Source organism: Lepeophtheirus salmonis, chromosome 9 (genome assembly GCF_016086655.4).
Source record: "Lepeophtheirus salmonis chromosome 9, UVic_Lsal_1.4, whole genome shotgun sequence".
In the NCBI taxonomy this organism is placed as follows: domain Eukaryota; kingdom Metazoa; phylum Arthropoda; class Copepoda; order Siphonostomatoida; family Caligidae; genus Lepeophtheirus; species Lepeophtheirus salmonis.
The window spans coordinates 20,824,677-20,840,317 of record NC_052139.2 but is presented as its reverse complement, the minus strand read 5'-3'; the positions used below and the strand labels follow the sequence as shown (position 1 = coordinate 20,840,317).

Sequence of the window (15,641 nt, the reverse complement as noted above, 5' to 3'; positions counted from 1 at the left end):
ACTTATGGAATTGCAAAACATTTTTCATAATGGTAACGTGTATTGGAGTGTATTTGAAATGAAGATCTACTTCAACTTACTCCTAAGCTACTAAAAAAAAACTGTGTTGTCTGAAAAACAAATTGATATTTTATTGCTGGCTATATTTTAAACTAAATTAAGAAATATCAGTCTGTTGTTTGGACTGTTTAAGTAAAGTTATTTTGCCCATTAGTGATATTTGTCCATATTTAAAACTCCTGAATCTAAAAAAATATTCTGTTCATTCATTACAGCAGAGAATAGATTTTCAAATTTTTAGTTTCTTTTTGTACAAACCGAATATATTTACCATTAAAAACTATAACAATTAAGTGTGACATAGGTGCTACTCTACAAAGGTTTATTTAGAATGTGCCCTCACATAATAAGTACATTATTAAGAATAAAAGAAAATACATAAAAAAATAAAGAAACGATATTTTCCACATGACCTAGTCAACAAGTTTCATTTGTTTAACGGTGTTGAGCAACGTTCCTGCGTAAAAAATCAATAACATTTTTTTTTTCTTTCAAAAAATAAAGAAAAACAAAAATGAGTGGCAGTAACTTACTGATATATTATCAATGATCCAATCCAAATAGTACGAAACGTTCACATAGAACGAACCATAACCTAATGTTCCACATTCAAACCCCTGAGAAGTAATTCCTACTAGTGTACAAACTCCGTCCACTTCCATTGCTAATGGACCCCCTGAGTCACCATAGCAAGTACAAGTTGAGGGTTTATGAACGCACAAAATTGAGCCTTTTTCGGTAAACATATGAATATAGTTTATGCATTCCTCACTGCCAAAAGTGTAGACTTGTAAGTCGGTTCTCAAGAGATTAGAAGAACATGCAGAATCCTCAGGTTTCGTGTGACCCCAACCACTAGCTAATAAAGATGGTTTAATTTTCATTTATATTTAGATAAATATGAAATAATAATAAATCTTACCTACAACAGTAGATCCTGCATCGGGAACTGAAGGTTTCAGGAACGGTAGACAAATTGGTTGGACAGTTGCTCCAAATTCAAACTCCGTCTGGATTGTTATGACTGCTATATCATTGATAGTACCACCTTTAGTTCTTCTAAATCTTTCATGTACTACAACTTTCTTTACACTATATTTTTGTCCTGATTCAAAATCTGTTATTCCTCCTGCGTAAACCTATAAAAATGACACGCTGTAACAATTCGAAAAAATATTTTTATGCCAATGCATAAGATTTTGTATGGCTCAAGAAATCACGAATACAGTCCCTCTTATTTTTTGAGCAAACTTAAGTAAAATTTGTTTTTATATGATTAAATGAAAGTCTGTTTTCCTGTATATGTAACAACAAGTATCACGGTCCACTGTATATAGGGATTCATGCTTTACACATGCAAAAAATATATTTCGATATAAGAAATAACAATGTTGTCGTATTTAATGAAGTATTGAAGTTTTATACATATTTCATGGAACGCCTATATATGCTGTAAATTAGATTATTGAGGATTGAATAATAAGTGATGGGATTTGTGTATGAGTTTGAAGAAAAGGCGTGAGCGACACATATGGTATTAATGAATTACTCATATTAGGAGGGCACCTTCTATATTTAAAATAGAAAATATTATAATTTTATTTAAATTCATGTATATTTACTTCATATAAATTTTCATATCAACTTACATCAAAGATAGGTGATACTTTTTCCTTTAGAGGGAGATGTAACACTGCCCACAACTTATTCAATAACACAAGCAAACAAAATTAAACTTTTTTTCTCACCACTAATTTCCTAGCATTTTTCTGAACGTATTTTTTTTTTGCTGATTTTAAATCTGATTTTTTTTTATAACACGTCGAGTTTTTGATAAACAGTGGTTTAAACTTTTTATCAAATTTATGATTTTTTTATTATATAGATCAAACTTTATGGTTGAAGTATAATTTTTGGAATACAAAAAACAATGAAGATGATAATTTAGAAGTATTCTGGATGCTTCTTTCTTTATTACATTTTGGTTTGTGACGATATTGCATTCAGCAATGTTTTTGCATCATGGTTTTGTTCCAATATCTTAGATTACAATCTTCCATTGTGTTAATATCTTGGTAAAATACCTCTCCGTGTTCTTCACTTACTGAATCAAGGTAATTGGAGAATAAATCTCAATGGGGATTGAAGAAAGTACATTTTCAACGATATTTAGCAATCAAGTTCTTTATATTACTCAAGCAAGTTCTTGACCTCATAGTTATATGCAGGCAACTTTGTGTTTTTATAAAAATGTTACCTTATCCATTTGAAAGCCAGTCAAAGCTTCAACCTAAGATACCAAGTAACTTCTATTGTAATGTTTTATCGTGTCAAAACTGTCACAGGGACATTGGAAACATCCAAATTTTCTGAATCCTCATTGCATACCCATACGCCTTTCCTACATTATTGATATATCCATAGATTTTTCAGTGATAACTATCATTTTAAATTGTTTTTTAAATTATTTTCCATATTGTTGTATATCTCGTTTAAATAAAGAGAATGACCAATAGGAATATTAATTTTGTTACATTATGCAGAAGGATAATATATATACCATTATGCTATATTTTATAAAAATATCATGGATGTGTAAAAATTTTGAGTCACGTAGATGTTAGATACACTTAAAACCCTTTCTCAGAAAAAGTCTTTGTTAACCTGTGTAATAAACATAAAAGAAAAAAGAGCACGAATCATCTTGTTTCTTTTAATAATCACTATACTTATTATGATTCTTTTCATGGATCCCATCTTTAGGAATAATGAAAGTATTATTGTATAAAGTATTTACGTCTGGGTGTGTTTTTGAAAAACAGAGAGTAAAACTAAGAAATTTTTGCGGAGTTATCTTCTATATTAAGAAAGAAAATTTTGTCTTTTGACTTGTGCTTAATTACTAGGGGCAATGCAGGGTTCACTGCTAGTATACTTACATAAATATAATATGTTTGTGATACGACTATTGAATAACAAAAAATGTTGCTAGAATAAAATATACTTATATTTACGTACTGATATCAATTTCAATTCCGTATGATATTTAACTTCATCCACAACTGTTCCTTCAAAACAATGAGCTGCAGTTAAAACGTATTTAGTACCAATGATTGATCCTCCACAATTAGTAATCAGCGGAAGTCTGTCATATCCATTAATAACAGATACCTGCCAAGGTATTTCCCCCTTCTCTACTGGTACTCCGTTTATTATCCTATTCGTCCTTGGGGTACATCCCTTAAGGTTCTTTAAAGGGGATGAACCACATGATTCATACCAGACTATCAATATATAAACAGGAGTCATGTTAATATGCATAAAGGAACAAAATAATTATTAAACCTGTAGAAATTGAATGTACAATGTTAAAAAAACTAAGGGTTATAACAAGTACAAGTAAGCTCCACATTTTGTTGTCTTTTAATATGTATTGTTAGCTTTGGAGTCTGAAAATCTACTGTCTAATATCTATATCTTTCTAAAAAAATAATATTTTAAAGGATAAACAAATGTTGAGCTTGGATATGGTAAATTCTATTTACAGCAGTACCTTTAGATACAAGTGCTTCAGCGTACAAGTGTTTTTGTTTTTGCGTGTTTTTTTTAGATATACGTAAATAATACATAATAGCAATCAGGGGAAATATGAATACAATGTACCATAACACTTTTCTCACTAATGTTTGACTTCCACCACGTTTTTAATAGTGACGTCAAAGAGTATGTCTATTACCATTAATCCTCTCATTTCGAGCATTATATGGTGTTAATATAGTACTGTTGTTATTTTCTGTAATGTCAAAATATGTTTCTGTTTATGATGGTCTAACGTTGCATTAATATTAGTCTTCATACAAATGAATACTTTAATAATTATTTTAAAGGATCACTTTACATACACTTGGTAAAATAAGCAGCATGTATTTCAAAGTTCTTTTTAAATCATTATTCAATTATAATAATTATCTTTATTATTACAACAAAGTCACACTCTTGTGTATTTATGATAACCTCAACTCTTGCTTGCAATAGTTTAACAGGATGCTCAATTAAGAAACTAAGGGAATTTCCTGATGTGAAACTGATATACAATTTGATTCTTTAATGAATTGACACAATTTTACTGAGTTAAGGTAGCAAATACTAAATACATGGAATAATCCATTCTTTTCTCTCAAGGCAGTCTTTAGGAATAAGAAATTACTTTTTTTTTTTTGTCAATATTTACTGTTCACTGTTCGGGGATTATTTCTCTTTTTTCTTGCATATTCTATTTGGGCTCATTCAAATAGTAGTGAACACAGCCTGCATGTCATGCGTTAGGAGGTTGCACGAGTTAAAAATCCATCAAGTTGGAAATTATCGATCGCCAAAATAAACATTAGTTAGAATTCAAAACTTCCTCACTACAAAAGTATTATTAATTATAATTAATGTTTTTTAAACTTAAGAATTAAGTGATAAATCGAGCCGTGTTTGATATCTTCCAACATGTTAACTTGTTGTGTTCTGGGGTGTAGGACTGGCTACCCGGAGCCTGAAAACCCGAAAAATAAGAGTGAAGCTTCATTTACAGGCACAAAATATTCTCTCCATTTATTTTCCAAAGATTAGGATTTGAAGAAAAAGTAGTTGAGAGCAATACTTCGAAATGATTTTGTTCCCTCCAAGCATGCTAGAGTTTGCAGTCGCCATTTCCATGAATTTTCGTTCCAACTGAAGATAAATGACTTAAACGTGCTAGATCTAAAAACAACTCAACCACTGCAATGAAAATATCTATTCTTGAACCTGAGGTAGTGTCTATTAGTTTCCTCGAAGCACCCAGTTGTATATCCCTACCTCCGACTCCTAAAAGAAAGCTCTGTCTATCAACATATAGTTCATCAAATTCAGAACTCCTTTATTTTCTAACCAAGAGTTCTGATCCTATTTGTTTCAAGTCAATTTTTAATTTTATTTTCAAAATGCAAAAAGTGGGAAAAGAATTGCATAGACAATGGCTCCAAAGGTCTTACTCCAGAAACTTTCTACGCTGCTCACCAAACTTCATTGGGACTGTCCACCTTTCTCAATATTTATTGGAAGAAAAATGAGTAAAATTCGGACTACTCTGTAAATTCAACTCCAATCCGATTGAACGTAGAATATCAGTTGTCGCCAGATCTTAGAAGTTGAGAAGAAAATTAATCTACTACTAAAAACGGTAGTAAAATCATGATGCAATTTGAAGGAAATGTTTCCATCCAACAAAGTCGAAAGTTACGAATTAACAAAGGATGTTATTAAATTTTTGACAGTTATACTTTCGGATTTTTTTTTTTTGGGCCTTGATTTTCCTTCTGTATAAAAAAATATGATTTACTTCTTGAGTGGTTATACAGCTCAATTTATAATTAGAAAGTTACATACAGAATGCTGCAAGAGTTTACTTTCAACATCGGGTAAAATTAAGTGATATTATGTTTTTATTGTGTAACCATGTATACCAACTTCTTTACTACAGCTTTAATTGTGAAAAAAACTCTTATTGATCTAACTCTAGTTCTCTTATGACAAATATACCCTTGATCTGTTTTTATAAAGGAAGATAGAGGACTATTATTTTCTTCAATGAATTTGACTTGGCTAAATGATTTTTGTTGTGTTGAAGGTCATTCATTCTATTGGTTCATTTTTTCCGAATATATATTCTGTATTTTTTTTTAAATATGTTCAGTAAAAACTTTGTTTTTGATTCTAATAGCAAGATTCATTGTAATAGAAAAGGAAGTTCGTATTCTAAACAATCAAATAAAAAGAGATCAAACGAGTACCTAAACAAGAAAAAAACCCATTTGGGATACATCGGAAGGACAAGTTAGTTTGTCTTAAATCAGAAAAAACGATGGATTACAGTAAGAAGTTGATGGTTAATCTTTTGTGTAATAGTGGCTTCATGGGCTTGAGAAAGAGTTTGTTTACTTCTTCATATCCTTGAATCTTCCCATGGTCACATCCATTCACCCTTACCAGAAAATGTACACCGTCAAATACCTTTGCAAGTACTTGGGTGGTACTGAAAATAATCAAATACTGAAGGAATGGAAATACGAATTTTAGATATGCAGTTAATCCCAAGAGCTACGAAGGTCGCAGGTACTGGCGAGGAAGAGGATGAACTGAGCATAAGTGGCGTTCCAGCCACTTCACAGACTTTCAGCATAATATTGATCTGAAGGACAGGCTAGGGGTAGACTTCAACCGGTAGTAAGAAATCCGGCCAAGCAGTTTCCAGAGAGCATCCCTGCATGACTTATCCCAGGATTTTAGGACAGCATGACTGGACTTGTTTGTCGAATAAAAAATGTCAACTGCAAGCCTTGGTGTGCTCTTTCGTGTGGGTTCTGATATTTTGCCACTAAAAAGCTCTTCCTTTACCTCCCACGATTTTGCTTGTCTTATTGAGGTATTTTAGCAATCCAAATAAATTAGAGGAAGAAGCCGTGGAAAAATATTTTAACATTTCATGAACGTAGGCAAAAAACACCATGGTCAAGGCTTCTATACTATTCGGGTTATCAACAAGGAATAATCATCTCCACAGAAGTCTCACGCCATTTATTTAGCTTTATTAAACTCTAAAGCATTAATTGCTAGAATGCTAACATCCTATGAGCCAATATATCCTTACGAACATAGAGCAATGTTTATGGCATCTACTTCTAGATTTATCACCCTGTTTTGGAAATCTCCAATGTTGATAATACTGTCCTGAATCCCTGTGGCAGTAAAAAAAAAAAAAAAACTATATTCATGGGTATCACTCCAACATAGGATTCTATTAAAGTTAATCTTCAGAAGTTTTAGAATTTCTAACCTGGACATTTGATTGCGAGTATTTATTTTGGTTTCAAATATTTTGATATAGGAACGATATTGGATGTGTTTTATAAATGATGTTTTTTTATTTATTATTATTATTGATAGAATTCATTTTTTGAATATTAAATAAATTTCTTCTTCACTAGAATACACTACTTGCAGTATATAGGGTTTTTTCTATTTCAATTTTTCATTAAGCCTCTAAGATATAAATTTTTGAAAGTTCTTATATGAAACAATACCTTAAAACAATAATGTTTACTTATGTCTATTTTTTAGTAAAAATGAAATTCTAGTCTTTATAGGGGAAACTGGAAATTGCTTTTGAAAAAAGAAAAGCAAAATATAAAGATATATTTTATTCATATTTTGTTTACTATTATTATTAAATAATTTGATTTCTAACTATTATGAAGTAAATATATTTATTATTATCAATTTATAACTTTACTTATTTGAAGATAATGCAAGAATTAAAATTCTGTTTTTTGCTATAAATTGTTTGAGGTCTTTTAACAATTTTTTTTATAACTATATTTTTTATTCGTAATAAATATTTTACTATGGTACCGGGCCGTGCAAAATTATTTATCGATGATGTAAATATACTTTTTAAGAGGTTTTGTGGCAACCAATCTGATTGTTTCGTATCTTTACTGTTAAAATAAACAAAAATCCTTCCTGTGAGAGCGTAACAACTTCCACACATGAGACCATGTCCAATCAGGAAACAAAGAAGATCGAAATTGCAGCCCTCCTCCGAGCGGGAGTGCCTCATAAAAACATTAAGGAACAGGTTGGGGCCTCGTTGAAGACAATTTACAACGTTTCCAAGCCCTTGGAGGCTGGGGGTGATCTCAAGCATTCCCCTGGGGCTGGCAGGAAGCCCACTGTCTCAACAAGGCAAGTAAAGGAGGTGTTCAAGGGGACTCCCAACAGGTCCATTGCCGACATGGCCAGAAAGATGGGAACGTCGAGATCAACTGTTTCAAGGGCATTGATGAACGCCCTCTGCTAACTGAACGTCAGCGAGAAGTCAGACTTGAGCGTGCCAAGAAAATCTTGAATGATATCAAGAGCTCATCTGGACACATCATCATTTTTTCAGATGAGAAAACTTTTACGGTCGATCCTGTTTTCAACAGGCAAAATGACCGTGTTGTGAGCTTTGGAGATGTGCAAGATAAGCACCGCTATGTGGCAACAACAAAGTACCCTGCTTCGGTGATGATATTGGGTCTCGTGGCCTCCAATGGGAAGGCCATGAAGCCGGCATGGTTCCCCACTGGCTACAGATTAACAGTGGAGGATTATGTGAAGATTCTGGCGTCCAAGGTCCTTCCGTGGATCAAATCCACAGTCGGCAACTCTCCTTGGGTTTTTCAACAAGATGGAGCACCCGCCCACACTTCCAAGAAAGCTCAGGAGTGGCTCAAGGAGAACATGAACTTTTGGGCAAGGACTACTGGCCCCCTCAGAGCCCAGATCTGAACCCACTAGACTTCTCTATCTAGGCACACGTGGAGACCAAGGCCTGCATAAAACGATACAAGAACATAAATGCCTTAAGGGCTGCTGTCAACAAGGCCTGGGCCTCCATGGACGCCGATTACATCCAGCAAGTCTGTGGCAGCTTCAGACGTCGCCTGACTAGTGTCATTGAGTCAAATGGTGGCTAAATTGATTAAATTTGATCACAAACTATTTTATTATTCTAAAAATGTATGAATAAATTGTTTCTCAAGTCATTCGAAATGTCATTATTGTCCGCGATATGTTGTGAACAAAAATCGGTAAATAATTCTGCACGGCCCGGTATATATACAATTGGTACTGAATCAAAATCTGAAAAAATGATATGGATACAGAACTACCAAGTCTAATGGTACGGAGGTAAGGATACGAAACCCCAAAAAAAATGTGAGATCGTCCAACTCTGTACCTTAACCACATACATTCTAAACCTCTCTTAAAGTTCATGTTGAAGGGATCTGACCTTTTTGTGTCTCACTTGGGGATATCATCTCCTATAATAGAATGATTGGTCATTGTACAGATGAGCTTTGCATCAAGGGATGTGATTGTAACTTCTGACCTCTTGATTCATTGCTTCTATGCTCAAAAGTATTTAAAATCCTCCAGATCTTCTACGCAATCATCGTATATTTATACAAAACTAATGAAATGCATAAAAAGTCCGACTAATATACTCAAGACCCAATGAGGAACAACAAGGTAATCTTTTATCCACACAGAATTAATTGAAACTTTTGAGTATATTTGTTCATAAATAAGTACTGCTTCGTCTCCTACTCTTTTAAAACTATTTCTTAATCAAGAGTTGTTTATTGTCCTTTGTGTATAAAATGTATATAATGTTTCTTTAAACAGTACGTTGAAGTTTTAAATTCTGTAGAGTTCTCTTAAAATATCTGAATATCGTTTCAAGTCCTCAGCTTATCGAATGTGGAATCCTCTTTTGAACAACTATAATAATTATTGCTTAAACAGCTTTACAATTAATGTAAGAATAAACCTTATACTCTATACAGCCTAGTTTACCAGTCCATATGATGCTGTTTTTTATTCTTCTATATTTTTTAGTGAACTGAATTTCAACTTAAGAGAAGAATTACTTATGAAAAGTAATATTGAATATTGTAATAAAAATGAATGATGGTATAAAATCAAACGTTGATAGGAAATAAATAGTTCCCATATTGGTCAAACAACTGTGGGATAAATTTACGACTAAATCTTTTACAATCCATATAACATTACCTCGCTAACAAAAAAATAATCTTTTTATTTTGTTGTCAACTGTCCATTTCTCTTAATTCTTCATGGGTATTAAATTTTTATTCTTCAAAAAAAATAAGTGATTTAATGAGTTACAAATTATAGTACTTTTGCTCCGTTTCCAAAAAGAACACGAATACATTTCTTTGTTGATCCCGGGTTGTAAATATATTATTTATATGAATTTTTTGGTTTCCATATTAAAATACAAATACATAGCTACTCTTTTATTTAATATTAATAGGCCATATTATAAGTTATAATATTGTATTGAATAAAATAATATGAACGATTTTAATATTATGAAATATATTTACTTTGTAATCCATTTTTAAAATTGTGGAGAAATAATATGACAATGATGGTATGGGATGACATATAAGGGATGAATAGCGGTTGGTGTGATTTACTTATTTGGCGGACTAACAGATAATTTTATACTTTTTTGTTGTTTCTTTTTGTAAGAAAGCTTGCATGATACTATAAAAATGACGATAAGTGCAGCTTAGTTTACTAGTCCATTTGGTTTATCCTATATCCCAATAATAACTTAAAAGAAGAAAACAATATTAAATATAGTATTGTATATTGTAATAAATTTGGCCGACGTTTCAAAATTTAATTGTGGAAATAATATTTATACTTGACAACAGGAATAAAGTAGTATTACCATTACACTTGCTTTCACTTATTTGTTAAGTTATAAGTTGTTTTTTTACATTTTATATCAAAATCACGTGGTATTTAAGTAACTCTTCTCCCTTATATATATTTGAAATAGGCAATATTTTGTAAAATATAAAATAAATGTAAATTCTACTGAAGATTATTTGATTAGCACATTTGCATGTATTAACTTTCATGATCCCTCAACCTAGATTACCAAATTTATTATACGTTTAAGATTTAACGGGTAAAGCCAATGTATTACTCATAACTTTACATATCTAATATTTGAATTGATATTTAAATTAAAGGCTTTATGATTTAGAAATCGTATTTCGGAAGATACATATATTACATGTACGTAATTATTTCTAACCTTACTAAATCTTTCTTGTATTTTTAAATATACATTTTAAATCACAGAGCCTATTTATTTATAGAAGTTGTTAAGGTTAAAATATGCAAAGTTTTTTAGAATTATATTCACCTGTGACTCGTGCAACTCGACTAGAGTAATCAATATTTAAGTTCTGAAAGGACTATTAATATATTTTATATATTGTGCTTAAAAAAAAGGGTTCTAGGTAATGACATACTTGCCACATTTTTCTGATTTATATTTTATCTGTTAGAGCTTTATTATTGAATCTCCCTCAGTTTCAATATATTCTAATTGAAAAAAGAAAGTAAAATAGTGAAAAAATAATTTATAAAAAGGAATTGTTACTGTTTATACTTTTCAAGGACTAAGGAATCACAAATATTGGAGAATGAGTGTACTTTAACATGACTCATTGACTAAATACTTTAATGATTCATAGGTCTAGTCTTTGTCGAAGTTTGAAGAAAAGGAAGGAACTTCAAATATAACCGACTTAATAGGAGATAATCATAGATCGGGATCTGAATTTTGATAAAGACAATTTTTATGCTAAATTGTCGGATATGTATCAGAGCGTATACTAGACGAGAAAAATAGTAAAAGTTGGTATAATATATCTATAGTGATAGTGAATTCCCTTTTTTCATTTAATCAGAGTCTGAGAAACTTATTATTGAAACTAAAGAACATCAAGAATTCAGTAAGCAAGTGAATAAAGCAGGCTTAATTCCTCCTTATCCTTAAATTTATTATTTAATGTATAGTTACGCTTTGAATAAAATATGACCTTATTATTATATACTTGACTAAAAATCCTACAAGACTTTTTTAACTTTTGTCCTTCCAAACTACAAATATTGAGTCATATTTTTTTTTCTAAGTAGTTTTATGTCAGACATTATTATTCTTCATTTTCTTATTTATACCTAAACACTTCAATGTCCTTTAATTTTGATCAGGATTTATTTGTTGGGAACAAATTAAGGAATACTGACGTCCTAGTCACACAAGAACAAAGAACCAATCTACTAGATAAAAGTTACCTACATCTTGATGGGACCACCATAAAAAAAAAAAAAAAAAAAAATATTCTATTGATGACCGGAGATTGCCAAGAACTAAAAATAGCACATAAGATAAAAGATATTTACTTGGATTGTCATATTAGTTAAAAACAGCGTGTTTGTTTGACCACACAACTGTTCAACCATGCAATAGCCTAAGTATTAAATAATTTTTTCACAGAAAGATAAGTTTCAATCTCAGTTTATTAAAATTATTGACTCATGATTTGATGTCTTTAATAGTCGAAAGCCTTTTGATACTAAGATAATTTCGATTTTATCCTTAAATAAAATGTTTCAAATACATTATACAAATACATTGACATAAAATATGTTCTTTTATATAGATGATATCATGACTTTTCTTTCGTATTTTAAATTAAAAATTTCTGAGTAAGAATTGAAGATGACAAAAAAAATATTCGTAGGCATAGACAAATGTATTCTCTATGTCTTATAGACAACAAACTGAATGTGTTAATAAAAATCAAAAATTTCCATGGAAGATAATTTTATACATTTTGACAGTTTATAAAAAAAATCCTAATTTTTTTGGATCATTTGGATTAATTTACTGGATACGCCTAAAGGTTGACGAAAATTATTTTTGTTTTAAACCACGAAATTCAAAAAAGCAATTTTAGATGTATCATGGCTATTTACTCAATTTACTTTTCTTTTATTTCTTTATCTTATTGATTCATGTCAGGTAAGTAGATATTTCGAAATCCTTCCTTTATTGGTCTTTATTGCAAACTATTCCAAGCCATATCAAAGTTGGGATAATTTAGCTTTAGATTTTCCAAACTATTACTCACAGGCTTCACTTCACATAAACTTCTAACCCCCCCCAATAAACGAATATGAGTATTGTCTTCAAAATGAACATAATGGGATGGGTTTATTTGGTGTAGGAACAGTAATAATACTTTACCTAGCTTAAAATTTATAAAAAGAATAATTAAATTCCCACGGTTGGTAATTATATGTTCATTTGACTGAAAAAAGGGTTGGAAGGAACTCTTCTCTATGAAATGATGACCTTAAAAGGCCAAATAACCATAGACAATGGAAATTATAATTATTGAAGTTTTAAATTAATTATTTGTGTAGAATGGGCCATATCGATAGAGATGTAAAATTGTGGAGCAAGTTAATAGTAATTGGTAACCTGCAAGATATTTAAAGTGCTCGTTTAGATTTTTTTTTCTCCATTCTAATGATTCTACTGTGTTAGAAAACAAGGAGCACTGATAATGATATCCTTTCGCAGCAAATATGTTGTCTATCTAAGTTCCCGACATTAAATTTTAGTTTTTTCAATTGTACTTGCAAGGATTTTGACAACTTTCATAGCCTTACGGATATCTATGCACTACATTATATTAAGATATAATTTTTAATTAGAATTAATCATTATTATAATGATTGCACGGTGTATAGTACCTTTAAAGTAACAAATAAGCTTATTTCTTGTTCAGTTCTATAATTATTAGTTTTATTTGAAAAACCTATCATGTACTGCTCGGAAATAAATGATATTTTTTGATAAGAAATTAATTGAGCTAGATCAGAAATGGTTTACTTGAAGCTGTTTATTCTAATAATTGCATTTTTTTTGGTAACATCCTCATAGTCTTCAAAAAACTAAGTAAATTTAAAACTTCCCTACATGCTCTGCTACACCAATAACTTATTTTGTTGATTGAATTATTCCACATTTGATATTTCAAGTCTCTTTGAATTATTATATTAAATCCAATAACTGGTCCATCTAAAGTTAATTAAAACTAATTATCAGTCCTTAATATAAAAAATAAAATTAAAGTTATAAAATCAAAATAATCATTAATTATCTTCTCAAAAAGAGAGTTATCATTCAACTAATTTTGTGTGTTGTGCAAAATACCAGAATCTGATTTTGTTATGTACAGAAATTAATCTTCCATTCAATTCAACAAGGAAACACACAATTTGAAGTTGTTTTTCATGTCTAAGAAGAATAATCAATTTCTTTGCAAAATAACATTTATTTATAACTAATTGAGGATAAAGAAATATATATATATAGCTTATGGAATCTAATCAGTTAAGCTTCTAATAGAGAGATTGCATGATTTTAAAAGTGAATCTTTTATCCAGATGTTAAGTAATCTCTGGATTGTATAATCCTACATGTAAACTTATTTCAACAATTATTATCCATAAAATCATCACAAAATCAATTATTAGTGTAATATAATATTAATACTTATTTTTAGGTAACAAATAATTAAGTTTGAATAAGGACCATGATTATAGACGGTAAAATAAGTGTAAAAATTGTATGGTTTAACAACCTAATTTAAGTGAATCAAGGACTACATATATTAAAAGGAGTTTTCATACACACTGAATATAAAAACCAAGGTAGACATAAATGATTACTTTTAAGTATTCACATAAAATCACAAGTAAAACTAGTACATAAATCCCGTTTGGATCTACTAGACATAGTCATAATAATACATAGCAAAAATACTTCAATTAGGCTTGGAATTCCCTCTTATCCGAGTTCGTTAATGTCCAAGAAAAAAACGCTAGTACGAATTTTGAACTCCGACTCCTGTGTAAAGTATTCCTGAAAGTAATTGTACTTTTATGATTCATGGTAGATATAAGAAAAATTTATTTAATTTGATATGATCTCCTCCGGCCTCATAGACCCTAATAGACATACTCTTTGACGTCACTATTAAAAACGTGGTGGAAGTCAAACATTAGTGAGAAAAGCGTTATGGTTAAGCATTGTATTCATATTTTCCCTGATTGCTATTATGTATTATTTACATATATCTAAAAAAAACACACAAATACAAAAACACTTGTACGTTGAAGCACTTGTATCTAAAGGTACTGCTGTAAATAGAATTTACCATATCCAAGCTCAACATTTGTTTATCCTTTAAAACATTATGTTTTAGAAAGATATTACACAGTAGATTTTCAGACAATTTTTTTATACTGGAATATTGCTCAACACCGTAAAACAAATGAAAATTGTTGACTATGTTATGTGGGAGATATTATTTATTTATGTTTACAAATATTTTCATTTATTTTTAACAATGTACTTATTATGTGATTGCACTTTCTAAACAAATCTTTGTAGAGCACCACCTATGTCACGCTTAATTATTATAGTTTTTAACGGTAAACATATTTGGTATGTACAAAAAGAAACCAACAATTTGAAAATCGCTTCTCCGCTGTAACGATTAACTGGTTTAATCTTTTAGATTCAGGAGTTTTGAATAGGGAGAAATATCCCTAATGGTGACAGTAACATTATTTGGACAGTCCAAACAACAGACTGATATTTCTTAATTTAGTTTAAAATATAGCCAGCATTAAAATATCAGTTTGTTGCTTTAGACAACACAGTTTTTTCGAGTAGCTGAGGAGTCAGTTGAATTATATATATGATTTGAAAATACACTCCAATAAATGTTACCATTATGAAAAATATGTTGCAATTAATAAGTATTAGCTTTTATTTTAAATAATTAAATTAAGTTTACAGAGTAAAACATAAATTGCCTTAAAGACCTTTAAAATAAACGATATGAGAGCTAACAATTTTAGTCTCTTCAGTAATTCTTCACTATCAACTCGTTCCTTGAACCCTTAAGTGGGATTTAATACAGAGTATGAGAACATAACTTTTTATTAATAAAAAGTGACTTTTTTTTTTTGCAGATAAGGATCTGATGGCACTAATTTTAGCTTTTTAGCATGATCGTTTGTTGTGTTGTTTACGTCAA

At 30.3% G+C, this 15,641-nt stretch overlaps 1 long non-coding RNA gene across 1 annotated transcript; it reads right to left on the bottom strand.

Moving 5' to 3' along the window:
• Positions 1-441: 441 nt before the first annotated feature.
• Positions 442-2,356, bottom strand: LOC139906340 (uncharacterized). Its single transcript, XR_011781814.1, has 3 exons — positions 983-2,356; positions 594-919; positions 442-517 (listed from the first exon to the last, which is right to left on the bottom strand). It is a non-coding gene; the product is annotated as an uncharacterized lncRNA (long non-coding RNA).
• Between the last annotated feature and the right edge of the window lie 13,285 nt (positions 2,357-15,641).